Genomic DNA, 15,614 nt, shown 5'->3' with positions numbered 1-15,614 from the left:
TATTTTTCTGACTCAGGACTAAAGGGGGCTGAGAGGCCCATGCTGGGGAAAGTACTTGCAATACATATGGCAGAGAAAGGGTTAATGTCCTGCTTGCACAGACAGCCTTGAGAAGAAAAGCACAAAAAATTCAATGGGAAAAGGAGGAAGGAATTTAATAGGTTTTTCACAGGAAGAGAAATTTAAATAGCCAATAAATAAGTGAAAAGATCAGTTTCATTAGTAATCAGGGAAATGCCAATTAAAGAAACTGGAGCAGCTTTTTCAGGAAAAAACTCATCAGATTGGCAAAAATTAGAGTGGCTGGCTGGTAAGAATACATGAAATCAGACACTGTGTACCTTGTGGGTAGAATTGCAGCAATGCTTTGGGGAAATAATTCGGCAATGTCATTCAGATTAAAAAAAAAAAAATACACGTGGCCGGGCGAGGTGGCTCACGCCTGTAATCCCAGCACTTTGGGAGGTTGAGGCTGGTGGATCGCTTGAGCCCAGGAGTTTGAGACAAGCCTGGGCAACATGGCAAAACCTCCTCTCTACAAAAAACAAAAAAATTAGCTGCACATGGTAGCACAGGCCTGTAGTCCCAGCTACTCAGGAATCTGAGGTGGGGATTGCTTGAGCCTGGCAGGCAGACGTTGCAGTGAGCCGAGATTGCGCCACTGCGCTCCAACCTGGGTGACAGAGTGAGACCGTGTCTCAAAAAAAAAAAAAAAAAGAAAAGAAAAAGAAAAAGAAAAAAGTTCCCTTTGACCCAGAAATGACAATTCTTGAGAATCTGTCTTCTAAAATTATCTTATAAAATTACCAGCCTACAAGTATATTTACACCAAGGTGGATTTTAGCACTGTTTGCAATGGCAGAAGTCAGAGGGGAGGGTAGGAAAAGATTCTACCAAAACAGAAAATTACTCATAATGTCATGTTAAGTAAGACAGGAAGAAACAAACAAACTTCTATCACTATTACTCCAAATCTGTAAACATTGACTAAGTATATGGACAAAGGCTAGAGGGTACCATGTATCTACAGAAATATTGATTTAAACAGCTGATGGAACTGTGGGGGATTTTTGCCTTGAATTGTAATATTGTTTTGCCAATTATGTAAATAATTTTTTAAAATTTTATCTTTTTTTTTTTTTGAGATGGATTCTTGCTCTGTCACCCAGGCTGGAGTGCAGTGGTGCCATCTTGGCTCACTGCAACCTCCACCTCCTACGTTCAAGAGATTCTCCTCTCTCAGCCTCCCAAGCAGCTGGGATTACAGGTGTGTGCCACCACGCCCAGCTAATTTTTGTATTTTTAGTAGAGATGGGATTTCGTCATGTTGACCAGGCTGGTCTCGAACTCCTGACCTCAAGTGATCAATTTGCCTTGGCCTCCCAAAGTGTGGGATTACAGACGTGTATTTTACCTTTTTTGAGACAGTTTTAGTGTGTCCCCCAGCCTGGAGTACAGTGCCGTGATCATAGCTCACTGCAGCCTTAAACCTGTGGGCTCAAGTGATCCTCCTGCTTTAGCCTCCTGAGTAGCTAGGACCACAAGTGTGCACCACCATGCCCACCTTATTTATTTATTTATTTATTGGCTTATTTATTTTTAGAGGTGGGGTCTTGCTGTGTTGACCAGGCTGGTCTTGAACTCTCAGCCTCAAGCGATCCTCCCTCCTCAGCCTCCCAAAGTGCTGAGATTACATAGTGAGCCACTGTGCCTAGCCATGAATGGCAAATAATAATAATAATTTAAAAAACCACAAAGAAGCCATAACTGAGCATTCTTCTGTTACTTGATGGATCTGTAGAAAAATTAAACTTTGCTTTCGATAAGACAAACTACTTTCATCAGAGAGATTTCCAAAAATAGTACTTCCTCACTCTCTGGTGAAACTATTCCTCATTTTTGTATTGCTTTATACTAATATTTTTTGGTTTAATATTGAACTCAACTGCTTTTTCAAAGTCTTTGCAATATAGCTAGTATATTTTCCCTACTGAAGACATCCTCTTCCTTTTAAAAAAACAATTGCTTGGTTGGTTTTGCCCATTATATAATTGTAAACAGTGGACACAGATGACCCAAACTACTCCTTGGAGCTTTAGTCTTTCGTGATGGACCAATTCCTCCATTCTTTTAATAGCTTTGGTTCCTCTTTGCACACTGCCAGCCAGAAAACTCTACGTGCTTGTGGTGGAAAGCTGCCCTAGCTAAACACAGTTTTCTGGGTGTGGCTCTACCGTACTTCCCTCATCTGAGCAGCCGTGGCTCTCGCTGGCCTTTTTGGGTTCTCTGGCACTAGCTGGTCTGTGACCTTCTCCTGAGAGGGCCTCTTCAGTGTCTCTGTGTGGCTGTGATACCACCGACTACGGCCACAGTCTCTACCACTCATACTCTCTGCCACTTACAGACTCCACTAAATAGATCTATAATTTCCCAATCACACGTGAGCGTTAACGCATCCAAGCTCACTTACTATGATGACTATTATCATTTTTAAAAGGAGAATGACAAGTGTGGGTGAGGATGTAGAGAAATTGAACATTCATATATTGCTGGTAGAAATGTCAAAAGGTGGCCGAGCGTGGTAGCTCATGCCTGCAATCCCAGCACTTTGGGAGGCTGAGACGAGTAGAACACCTGAGGTCAGGAGTTCGAGATCAACCTGGCCAACATGGGGAAACCCCCTCTCTACTAAAAATACGAAAATTAGCCCGGCATGGTGACGTGCACCTATAGTTCCAGGTACTCGGGCGGCTGAGGCAGGAGACTCGCTTGAACATGGGAGGTGGAGGTTGCAGTGAGCCAAGATTGTGCCACTGCACTACAGCCTGGATGACAGAGCGAGATTCAAATCTCAAAAAAAAAAAAAAAAAAAAAAAAAGTGAAAAGTTGCAGTGACTGCAGAAAACAATATGGTGGTTCCTCCAAACGTTAACAATAGAATTCCTATATGATCCAGCAATTTCACTTCTGAGTACAGACCTGAAAGAACTGGAAGCAGGGTCTCAACAAGGTATTTGCACATCCATGTTCATAGCGGCATTATTCTCAATAGCCAAAAAGTAGAAGCACCCCAAGGGCCTATCAATGCATGAATGGATAAACGAAAGATGGTATGTCCATACAATGGAATATTATTCCGCCTTATAAAGGTATGGAAATTCTGGTGCATGCTACGATATGGATAAACCTTGAGGATGTTATGCTAAATGAAATAAGCCAGTCGCAAAAAGCAAATACTGTATATTCTAAGCAAACACTATATGAGGTACCTAGATTAGTCAAACGTATAGAAACAGAAAGCAAAATGGTGGTTGCCAGGGGCTGGGGGGAGTAGAGTTGTTCAGTGGGTACAGTTTCAGTTTTGCAAGATGAAAAGAATTCTGGAGATTGGTTGCACAACATATGAATGCATTTAATACGACTGAAACAGACACTTAAAATTGGTTAAGGTGGTGAATTTCATCTTACGCATATTTTACCAGGATTTAAACTTTTTCTTAAATTAAGAAAAAAACAGTCTTGGAGCTGGGATCCAAACCCCATCATCTGATGGCAGTGCTAACTCTGAACAGTAGGTTATGCTAGTCCTGCAGGTAAGAGCACCCACACACATTAGAAGGCAGTTCATGTTCCCACTCCTGCCAGAGCATGCACCCTGGCAGTCTCACTCCCGAGCCAAAGCAGCTTATCAATGGATTCCTTGTATGTACATTCAGAGCACCGCCCCTCCACCCCACCCCTGTCCAGATGGGTTCTGGTAAACTCATTTCTGTGTTTCCATTAATTCTCTCATGACTGGTGTCTTAGCAGCCACCCTCAATCACACACAACAAAAGCAGCACATCCTCTGTCACCTATAAAGCTGGAGCTTGGGCCAGGCGTGGTGACTCGTGCCTATAATCCCAGCACTTTGGGAGGCTGAGGCAGGAGGATCGCTTGAGCCCAGGAGTTTGAGACCAGCTTAGGCAACATAGCGAGACCCCCGTCTCTACAAAAAAATTAGAAAACTAGCCAGGTGTGGTGGTATGCACCTGCAGTCCCAGCTGCTTGGGAGGTTGAGACTGGAGGATGGCTTGAGCTTGGGAAGTCAAGGCTGCAGTGAGCCGTGATCTGAGCCATTGCGTTTCAGCCTGGGCAACAGAGTAAGACCTTGTATCAAAAAAAAACCTGGAGCCTAGTGAGTGGTGAACACGTATTAATTAGTTACTTATTAACTATTATTATTTAATTATTAATTAATAATTTAGTAAATAATTATTTAATTGTTGGTAATTAATCACCATTTGGTTGTTATTAATAAGCATTTAATAAATATGTAATAAGTAATAGCATTAAGTGAATATAGCCAAAAAATCAAGAATTTAAAATTGGATGTAAGAAATAACTTCTTGGTAGGTCCACTCTATTTCTTCTCTTTTCTTCTTTTTCTTTTCTTCTTCTTCTTCTTCTTTTTCTTTTTTTTTTAGAGACAAGGGATTGCTCTGTCATCCAGGCTGGAGTAGAGTGGTACAATCACAGCTCACTGCAGCCTTCAACTCTTGAAGTGATCCTCCCACCTCAGCCTCCTGAGTAGTTGGGACTACAGGCATATACCACCATATCTGGCCTATTTTTTTGTTTTTTGTAGAGAGAGGGTCTTGCTATGTTGCCCAGGATGGTCTTAAAATCCTGGCCTCAAGTGATCCTCCTGCCACAGCCTTCCAAATTGCTGGGATTACGGGCATGAGCCACCATGCCTGGCCCACTCCATTTCCTAATAGGTGACATTGTGGCATATACTATTTGTACATATCTATGCTATATTATGCCTTTATGAGGTCATTTATTATTAAAATAATTTTTTTTTTGAGACAGGGTCTCACTGTTGCCCAGGGTGGAGTACAGTGGTAGAAACACAACTCACTGCAACTTCAACTTCCTCAAGCAATCCTCCCACCTCGGCCTCTCAGGTAGCTGAGACTACAGGTGCATGCCACCATGCCCAGCTAATTTTTGTATTTTTTGTAGAGATAGAGGTCTTGCTACATTGCCTAGGCTGGTCTTGAACTCCTGGTCTTAAGTGCTCTGCCTGCTTTGGCCTCTCGAAGTGCTGGGATTATAGGTGTGAGCCACGGCACCTGGCCTCTGAGGTTATTTAAATCTAATTCTGCTTAATAACAATTTAGGAAACTGCTAAATTGTCTCTTAATGTGTTTTCCCATTGGTTAACTCCAGGATTCATCAGAGTCTTACAGGTTTACTGACTTACAAGCAAGAGAAACTGAGTCTGGTTAACTTAAACCAAATAATCTATTGAAAAAAGATGGAGAAGCTCATAGAAACCAAGAAAAAACCTGGAACAACTGCGCAGCTGACAGTCACTAGAGCAACTCCGGGAATCCAGATGGCAGGAACGGACCAGCATCTATTATGGTGCCGCTGCTGCTGAGAAGAACCGGCCCCAGCCATTCTCTTTGTCCCTGCTGTCATCATTGGAATTCCCAAGAGGAACGTCTGATTGCTCTAGCCTGCTCAGCCAACCAATCACAACTCTGTTGTGGCCAGGCCAGGCTGGTTGCTCAAAGAAGAATTTGTGCCATTATCAAAAGAATCGGTGGGCAATGACAGGGACGAGCTATGTCCACCCCAAAGACTCATGAGCCTTTCTCCTTGGCAGCGCCTTCCAACGTAGCATCTTTTTTTTTTTTGGTTGGGGGGCGGGGATGGAGTCTCGCTCTTGTTGCCCAGGCTGGAGCGCAATGGCATGATCTTGGCTCACTGCAACCTCTGCCTCCCAGGTTCAAGCGATTTTCCTCCCTCGGCCTCCCGAGTAGCTGGGATTACAGGCATGTGCCACCATGCCTGGCTACTTTTTGTATTTTTAGTAGAGACGGGGTTTCTCCCTGTTGGTCAGGCTGGTCTCAAACTCCCGACCTCAAGTAATCTGCCCGCCCTTGGCCTCCCAAAGTGCTGGGATTACAGGTGTGAGCCACTGCGCCTGGCCCCAACCTAGTATCTTATGGATGTTACTTGGCCTGTGTAGACTCAGGTACGGCTTTAATTTTTTTAATGTTAAGTCATTTTTTTTTTTTTTTTGGTGGTTTGAGATGGAGTCTCTCTCTGTCGCCCAGGCTGGAGTGCAGTGGCGCAATCTCGGCTCACTGCAAGCTTCGCCTCCCGGGTTTGCGCCATTCTCCTGCCTCAGCCTCCCGTGTTGCTGGGACTACAGGCGCCCGCCACCGTGCCCGGCTAATTTTTGTATTTTTAGTAGAGACAGGGTTTCACCATGTTAGCCAGGATGGTCTCGATCTCCTGACCTCGTGATCTGCCCGTCTCGGGCTCCCAAAGAGCTGGGATTACAGGCGTGAGCCACTGCGCCCGGCCTAAATGTTAAGTCATTTTTAACCAGTCCTTAAAATACTGTCACCCTCCGTGACATCACCTCCCTGTCCACACAGAGAATGGACAAGGTCCAGGAGAACACAAATCTACCCCATCCATTTTGACCCCAATTCCAGTTTATGAAATTGATAAATACCTGGACTCTCTATGCAAGACTCTTTCTTGTGGCAAGTCAAGTTCTATTTTCCTGTTAACTTATTTACAATATTAAGGTGTTCTCATCTTCATTTTCGACTGTTCTTCAGTAATACTGGCCATGACTATGGGATTGTCTTATGAGTTAAGTAATGCTCTGTTCCAAGACTACTCCATATGAGATCCTGTAACACTGCTGCTTCAGTAAAGCTGTTTTCTTCTACCTTTGGCTCGCCCTTGAATTCTTTCCTGGGCAAAGCAAAGAACTTTCCTGGGCTAAGCCCATATCTGGGGCTCACCTGCCCTGCATCAGTATTGGCATGAGGACAAACTGACCAGTGGAAAAGCACGTACAGATACATACAGTCAACTGATTTTTGACCACAGCCACCTGTATGGCAACGAGGAAAGAAAGGATGAACTCCTCAGCCAGGCACAGTGGTATGCACCTGTAATCCCAGCTACTCGGAAGGCTGAGGTGAGAGGATCCCCTGAGCCCAGGAGCTTGAGACCAGCCTGGGCAACATAGTGAGATCCCATCTCTTAAAAAAAAAAAAGGAGAGAGATTATCTTTGATAAATGATGGAAATAACGGTGGGTCAGGCTGCCCTCTCCTATGTGGATGGGCCTCATCCAATCCACTGAAGGCCCGAATAGAACAAAAGGTTGTGTAAGAAAACATTCTTTCTCGGCCGGGCGCGGTGGCTCAAGCCTGTAATCCCAGCACTTTGGGAGGCCGAGGCGGGCGGATCACAAGGTCAGGAGATCGAGACCATCCTGGCTAACACGGTGAAACCCCGTCTCTACTAAAAACACAAAAAACTAGCGAGGAAAACTGGTGAGAGCCTCTGTAGTCAACAGGGAGGCTGAGGCAGGAGAGTAAAGAGGCGTAAGCCAGGGCGGAGCTTGCAGTGAGCTGAGATGGCCACTGCACTCCAGCCTGGGGACAGAGCAAGACTCCGTCTCAAAAAAAAAAAAAAAGAAAACATTCTTTCTCTCTGTGGTTGTCTCCAAACTGGGACATGAGTCTTCTCCTGCATCCAGACTTGGACCCAGACTGGAACTTAAACCATCAGCTCTCCTGAGTTTGGACTTCTCAGACTCTGTAATTAGGTGAGCCAATTTCTTGTAATTAATCTCTTTATAAACACACAGACAGACACACACATTCTATTGGTCTCTTTTTCTGGATAACCCTAATACAGAATGTTATACTTCAACAAATAATTTTTTAACTATTTGTTTAAGAAAATACATGAATAAAAAATCTGGCCTGGCATGATGGTTCATACCGGTAATCCCAGCACTTTGGGAGGCTGAGGAGGGCGGATGACCTTAGGTCAGGAGTTCAAGACCAGCCTGGCCAACATGGTGAAACCCCATCTCTACTAAAAATACAAAAATTAGCCGAGGGTGGTGGCACATGCCTGTAATCCCAGCTATTCGGGAGGCTGAGGCAGGAGAATTACTTGAACACAGGAGGCGGAGGTTACAGTGAGCTGAGATCATGCCACTACATTCCAACCTGGGCGACACAGTGAGACTTCATCTCCAAAAAAAAAAAAAAATTCTCCAGTGACTAAAATCTATAAAAATATCATCACATGGAAAAATCTAATGTGAAAAGGACAATAGCCAAAATTAAGACCTCAATAGATGGAGTTAACAGTCAATGCACATTGAAGAGAGGTCACTAAACGGGAAGGCAGGTGGATTAAAAAACTGAATGGAGAGATGAGAAGGTCAGTGAACTAGAGGATAGGTCCAGACTGAAGTACAGTGAGAGGAAGAACATGGAAACTATAGACAGTAATTTAAGAGGTATGTTAAAAATGTTTAATGTTCTATCATTGGGGTTCCCAAACAAGAGGAAAGAGAGAATGAGGCCGGGCATGATGGCTCATGCCTGTAGTCCCAGAACTTTGGGAGGCAAAGGTAGGTGGATCACTTGAGGCCAGGAATTTGAGACCAGCCTGGCCAACCTGGCGAAACCCCATCTCTACTAAAAAAAAAAAAAATACACACACAAAAAATTACTTGGGTGTGGTGGCACATGCCTGTAATTCCAGCTCCTCGGGAGGCTGGTACATGAGAATCGCTTGAATATGGAAGTCAGAGATTGTGGTGAGCTGAGATCCTGCCACTGCACTTCAGCATGGGTGACAGAATGAGACTCTGACTCAAAAAAAAAAAAAAGAAAAAAGAAAAAGAGAGAGCGAGAGAATGAATCCTAAGCTGTGTATATACAAAGAAAGCCACACCTAAGCACATCCTCATAAATACACTAAAAATCAGAGAGAAATCTTCAAAGTATCTAGAGGAAAAAAATCATATTATCTTAAAAACGAACAATATAAATGACAGCTGAGTTTTTGATAGAAAGGGTAGAAGCCAGGAGAAAATGGAATAATGTCTTCAATGTGATATTAAGACATAATTTTTGACTTCAAGTCAAAAATGGCTTTAATAATCAAAAGAGTAATAAAAAATAAGAGTGAAAAAGGAGGTAATTGCTAACCTAGAACTCCATGTTCAGTGACCTGTGCTTCAGAAAGGAAGGCGAAATGAATAAATGTTTAGGCAAACAACAACTGAGAGAATTAGTTACTTGTATACCCACACTAGAAGAAATGCTAAAAGGAGTTTTTTTGTTTTTGTTTTCGTATTTTTGAGACAGGGTTTTACTCTGTTGCCCAGGCTGGAGTGCAGTGGCGTGATCCTGGCTCACAGCAACCTTGACCTCCTATGCTCAAACAATCCTCCCAGCTCAGCCTTCCAAGTAGCTGGGACTTCAGGCGTGCACCACCGTGCTTGGCTAATTTTTGTATTTTTTTGTTGAGATGACGTCTTGCTGTGTTACCCAGGCTGATTTTGAACTCCTGGACTCAAGTAATCCTCCCACCTTGGCCTCCCAAAGTGTGGATTTACAGGTATGAGCCAGTGTGCCCCAAAGGAGTTCTTCAAGCATGAGAAAAACCATTCCAGAGTTAAGGGCAGAAATTCAGGAAGGAATAAAGAGTAAGAGAAAGCATAAAATATATGGGTAAATCTAAGTGAACACTGGCTGCATCAAACAAAAATAATAATGACTTCCGGATTTTATATACACCTAGAATCAGAATATATGTCAATAATATCACAAAACAAGGGAAGGGACTTTACCAGAAGCAACCCTTGAAAGGAAGATCTGAGTCCAAACAATTTATTTGGGAAGTTAACCCAGATCATATCAGTATGGGACATGGGAAGTGAGGTAAGGAAGGGAAGGGAACCAATAAATCGTGTATAATCCCGCGAAGTATCGCTCTGGGTACTTGAAGCTCAATTCTGCTTGGAAACCCTGGGAACGAAGGTGGAAAATGCAGCTCAGAGTTAATAGCACCTGAAGCACACAGAAGCTGGGAGAGTTATGCAGCAACTGTGGCCAGTGATGGGTTGAAAACTATTCCAGGGCCGGGCGCGGTGGCTCAAGCCTGTAATCCCAGCACTTTGGGAGGCCGAGACAGGCGGATCACGAGGTCAGGACATCGAGACCATCCTGGCTAACACGGTGAAACCCCGTCTCTACTAAAAAAGTACAATAAACTAGCCGGGCGAGGTGGCGGGCACCTGTAGTCCCAGCTACTCGGGAGGCTGAGGCAGGAGAATGGCATAAACCCGGGAGGCGGAGCTGGCAGTGAGCTGAGATCTGGCCACTGCACTCCAGCCTGGGCGACAGAGCGAGACTCCGTCTCAAAAAAAAAAAAAAAAAAACACACAACAAAACTATTCCAGGGAGATTTTAATTTCCCGGCACTTTTAGCCAGCTCTATACTCAGCATCCGCAGAAGCCCTTGGGCGGGGTGAGTCACCGATGCTGGGAGTTGTAAACTGAGCCAGGATGTGCAGGAATGGGAGTGCCAGGGGATTTAGATGGGGCATAGAAGGCATCTACTGCAGGAAAAGAGGAAGTTAAAGTATTCTAAATGTATTCTTAATCATCCGGGAAGAAATAAATGTACCGACTCATATTGGTGCTAGTAAATACAGGATGCATATTGCAATCTGCAGATTTCAAATAGTAAAATAATATGTATTTGACAAGCTAGTAGAGTGGTGAAATGGAGTAATAAAATGACTCGGCCGGGTGCAGGGACATGTGCCTGCAATCCCAGCTACTTGGGAGGCTGAGGTCGGAGGATTGCTTGAGGTCAGGAGTTTGAGACCAGACTGGGCAACATAGCAAGACCCTGCTTCTACAAAAAAATAAGAGTCATTAAAAACAGCTGGGCATGGTGACTCATGCCTGTAATCCCAATGCTTTGGGAGGTCAAAGCAGGAGGATCACTTGGGTCTAGAAGTTTGAGACTAGCCTGGGCAACATGATGAGACTTCATCTCTATAAAACATTTAAAAAAATAACCCAGCACTGTGGCACATACTTGTAGTCTTAGTTATTCGGGTGGCTGAGGAGAGAGAATCCCTTGAGCCTAGGAGTTTGAGACTGCAGTGAGCTATGACCACACCACTGCACTCCAGCCTGGGCTACAGAGGAGGAATTAAAAAAAAAAATGACTTGAATAATCGAAATGAAGATAAGAGAGTTAAAACAATGAAGAGAGAAGAATGGACTGACGATGGATTTTAATCTTATGTGTCACTAATTGCATTAAATATAAAAAGATCAACTATTCCAATTAAAATACAATTATCAGATTGAATAAAAAACACAATCCAACTAAACACTGCTTACAAGAGACACATTAAATATAAAGAAATAGAAAAACTAAAAACAAAACTATAGGAAAATGTAGACACTTCAGACATCGACCCAAACAAAGTAGATGTGCAGTTGTAGTCAGATAAGACAGAACAAGGCTAAGACAGAAAGCATTAAGGAAGTTATGACTAGGGCTAAAGAAGGGTAATGAGAAAAGAGTCAATTACCAGGAAGATACAATAATTCTAAACTGACTTTTGGCTCTCTGAGCAGCGCCATGGTGGTCGGCAAGAACAGGCAGCAAAAAGGAAGCCAAGAAGCAAGTGGCTCATCCATTTTCCAAGAAAGATTGGCGGGCTGGGTGTGGTGGCTCACACCTGTAATCCCAGCACTTTGGGCGGCCGAGGCAGGAGTATGGTCCAAGGCCAGTAGTTTGAGACCAGCCTGGGCAACGAAGTGAGACCCTGTCTTTTTAAAAAAGTAAGTAAATACATACATAAACAAACAGACAAACAAGCAGACAAATAAATAGCAGGGTGTGGTGGTGCATGCCTGTGGTCCCAACTACTTGGGAGACTGAGGTGGAAGGACCTCTCAAGCCCAGAAGGTCAAGGTTGTAGTGGGCTATGATCACAACATTGCACTCCAGCCTGAGTGATACAGGGAGACTCTGAGAAAAGGAAGGAAGACAGGAAGGCAGGGAGGCAGGCAGCAAGGGAGGGAGGGAGGGAAAGGAAAAGGAAGAGGAAGGAAGGAAGGAAGAAAGAGAAAAAGAGAGGGAGAAAGAAAGAAAAAGAAAGAAAGAAGAAAGGAAGGAAAGAAAGAGAAAAGAAGGAAGGAAGAAAGGAAGGAAGGAAAGAGAAAGAAAGAGAAAGAAAGAAAGAAAGAAAGAAAAGAAAGAAAGAAGAAAGAAAGAAAGAAAGAAAGAAAGAAAGAAAGAAAGAAAGAAAGAAAGAAAGAAAGATTGGTATGATGTGAAAGTGTGAAAGCTCCTGTTATATTCAATATAAGAAATATTTGAAAGACACTAGTTACCAGAACTCAGTGAACCAAAATTGCATCAGATGGCCTTAAGGGTCATGTGTTTGAAGTGAGCCTTGTTGATCTGCAGAGTGATGAAGTTACACTTAGAAAATTTAAGCTGATTACTGAAGATGTTCAGGGCAAAAACTGCCTGCCTAACTTCCAGGGCATGTATCTTACCTGTGACAAGATGTGTTCAAAGTGGCAGACCATGATTAAAGCTCATGTTGATGTCAAAACTATCAATGGTTATTTGCTTTGTGTGTTTTGTGTTGGTTTTACTAAAAAAAAAAAATGCAACAATCAGATACGGAAGCCCTCTTATACTTAGCACCAACAGGTTTGCCAAGTCTGGAAGAAGATGATGGAAATCATGACCCAAGAGGTGCAGACGAGTGGTTTGAATGAAGTGGTCAATAAATGGATTCTGGACGGCATTAGAAAAAGATATAGGAAAGACTCGCCAATCTGTGTATCTTCCTTGTGATGTCTTCGTCAGTAAAGTAAAAATGGGGAAGAAGCCCAAGTTTGAATTGGGAAAACACATGGAGCTTCATGGGGAAGACAGGAGTCTGGAACAGCTACTGGGGATGAGGCAGGTGCTAAAGTTGAATGAGCTGATGGATAGGAACCACCAGTCCAATAATCTGTTTAAAATCCGGACTTTTTTTTTTTTTTTAAGACAGTGTCTCACTCTGCTTCTCAGGCTGGAGGGCAGTGGCCCAATCATAGCTCACTGTAGCCTCAAACTCCTGGGCTCTTCCTTCCTCAGCCTCCCAAGTAGCTGGGACTACAGGTGTGTACCACCATGCCTAGCTAATTTGTGTGTGTGTGTGTGTGCATTTTTAGAATTTTTACATCTATGTTCATGGGAGAGATGGGCTAATAATTTTCTTTTCTTACAATATCCTTCTTGGTTTGGGGATAAAGGTCATTCTGTCCTCACACAAGTTGAGAGGTGCTCCCTCTTTTAGCGGTCCCTGGAAAAGCAAATATTTATCCTCCTGGAATGTTGGATAGAATCCACCAGTGAAGCCACCTGGACTTGAGTTTTCTTTGTGGGAAGGTGTTAAATCATAAATTCGATTTAAACAACTGAGTAAATTGAGTAATGAGATTATTCAGATTTTTCTACTTTGGTAGGTTGTGTTTTTTTCTAAGTTTCATCTGAATTTTCAAATTCATTGGCGTAAGAGAGTCATTGTTTGTCATATCCTCTTCTTATCTTTTTAACGTTTTTAAGATCTGCGGGCATAACAAAGTACCACAGATTGGGTGGCTTAAACAATGGAAATGGGTTTCTTCACAGTCCTGGAGGCTGGAAGTCCATCAGGGTGTCAGCAGGGTTGGTCTCTTCTGACGGCCTCTCTCCTTGGCTTGAAGATGGCCGTCTTCTTCCAATGTCTTCACAGAGTCTTCCCTCTGTGTGTGTCTGTGTCCTGATCTCTTCTTTTTTTTTTTTTTTTTTTTTTTTGAGACGGAGTCTCGCTCTGTCGCCCAGGCTAGAGTGCAGTGGCCGGATCTCAGCTCACTGCAAGCTCCGCCTCCCGGGTTCACGCCATTCTCCTGCCTCAGCCTCCCGAGTAGCTGGGACTACAGGCGCCCGCCACCTCGCCCGGCTAGTTTTTTGTATGTTTTTAGTAGAGACGGGGTTTCACCGTGTTAGCCAGGATGGTCTCGATCTCCTGACCTCGTGATCCGCCCGTCTCGGCCTCCCAAAGTGCTGGGATTACAGGCTTGAGCCACCGCGCCCGGCCCTGATCTCTTCTTATATGGACACTAGTCATCTTGGATTAGGGTCCACCCTGATAACCTCATTTAATCTTAATTATCTTTTTAAAGGCCCTATTTCCATATACGATCACATTCTAAGGTAGTAGGGGTTAGGACTTCAACATGTGAATTTGGGGGGCCACAATTCAGCCCAGAACATGGGGTGACTGAATGTCTCATATGCTTTGAGTGTAAGTTGATAGAACCACTTTGGGAAATGGTTGGGCAACACGAAAGCTGAACAGACACACATTGTGTAACCTACGATTCAATTCCTAGCTGTATACACAACACAAATGCACACATGCACATCAGAAGACATAGGACAATGTTCATGGAGATGTTCATAATAGCCCAAATTGGAAACTAACCACGTGTCTCCAATGGATAAATCTTGGGATATTCACACAATAGAATTGTATGAAGTAGCAAAAATGAGTTATCTTTTGCTACTCCCAACATAGGTGAATCTCATGAACATAATGTGGAATGACAGGAGCCAGATACGAAAGAGGACCATCTGCACATTCCATGGAATTGCATTTATATCAGGTTTTATATCAAACAGGCAAAACTACTTCATGGTGTTTAGGGGGCGGGGAGGGTGGAGACACAAGGGGACTTCTGTTCCTTGATCTGGGTGCTAGCCTTGTGAAATTTCAGAGCTGGGGACTTATTAGTTCATTGAAAGAAAAATAAACAAGGCCGGGTGCAGTGGCTCATGCCCATAATCCCAGCATTTTGAGAGGTTGAGGTGGGAGGATTGCTTGAGACAGGAGTTCAAGATGAGCCTGGGCAATATAGTGAGAGCTCTGTCTCTAAAAAAAAAAAGAAAAGAAAAAATTAGCCAGGCACGGTGGTGCACACCTGTAGTCTCAGCTACTCAGGAGGCTGAGGCAGGAGGATCACTTGAGCCCAGGACAGGAGTTTGAGGCTGCAGCGAGCTATGATCATGCCCTTGTACTCCATGCTGGGCTATAGAGCAAAACCCTGTCTCAAAAAAACAAAAAAAAGACAGAGAAAAAGAGCACCTCAAACAAGCCTGATACTGATTTGCAACTCACTAAACAAGAAACGCTTTTGTCAGTACAATACAAATATCCATCTTGTCAGGTCTTTGCCAGGCAGGTGACCAAGAGGTCAAATCAGCATGATTCTCTCCTTGCCGCTGACAGCATTTCTAATTCAGCTCCTCATCAACAGTTCTGAAAATTTCCCCCAAGGGACTACATTTTCCATGGTCAGAGAAACATTACATTGACTATTTTTAGAAAAAGGAGCTTTGATAAGAGACTACTTTTCATTATGGAATTGAGAAGAAAGAATTCAGGAGAGAAAACAACTTGGGTAAACAAGATAGAAATAGACCCAACAAACGTACCCAGATGTGGTCTTCATCCCTTAGGAATCCAAAACTAATTTACACCATGGATTCTTCTTAAGGATATGGTTTTCTTATTCCCAGCTGATTTTTTAGGAGAATTTGGGCACGAGGTGTCCCAGAGCTGGCCGAGTCTACAGTTGCCATTCCCAAGCCCCTCCCTTCTCCTCTCTCTTCCCGGATACCATGGAAACCCATAATCAAAAGCAACGCCAACAACTC

Source organism: Papio anubis, chromosome 20 (genome assembly GCF_008728515.1).
Source record: "Papio anubis isolate 15944 chromosome 20, Panubis1.0, whole genome shotgun sequence".
Lineage (NCBI taxonomy): Eukaryota > Metazoa > Chordata > Mammalia > Primates > Cercopithecidae > Papio > Papio anubis.
Note: the sequence above shows the minus strand (reverse complement) of the source record.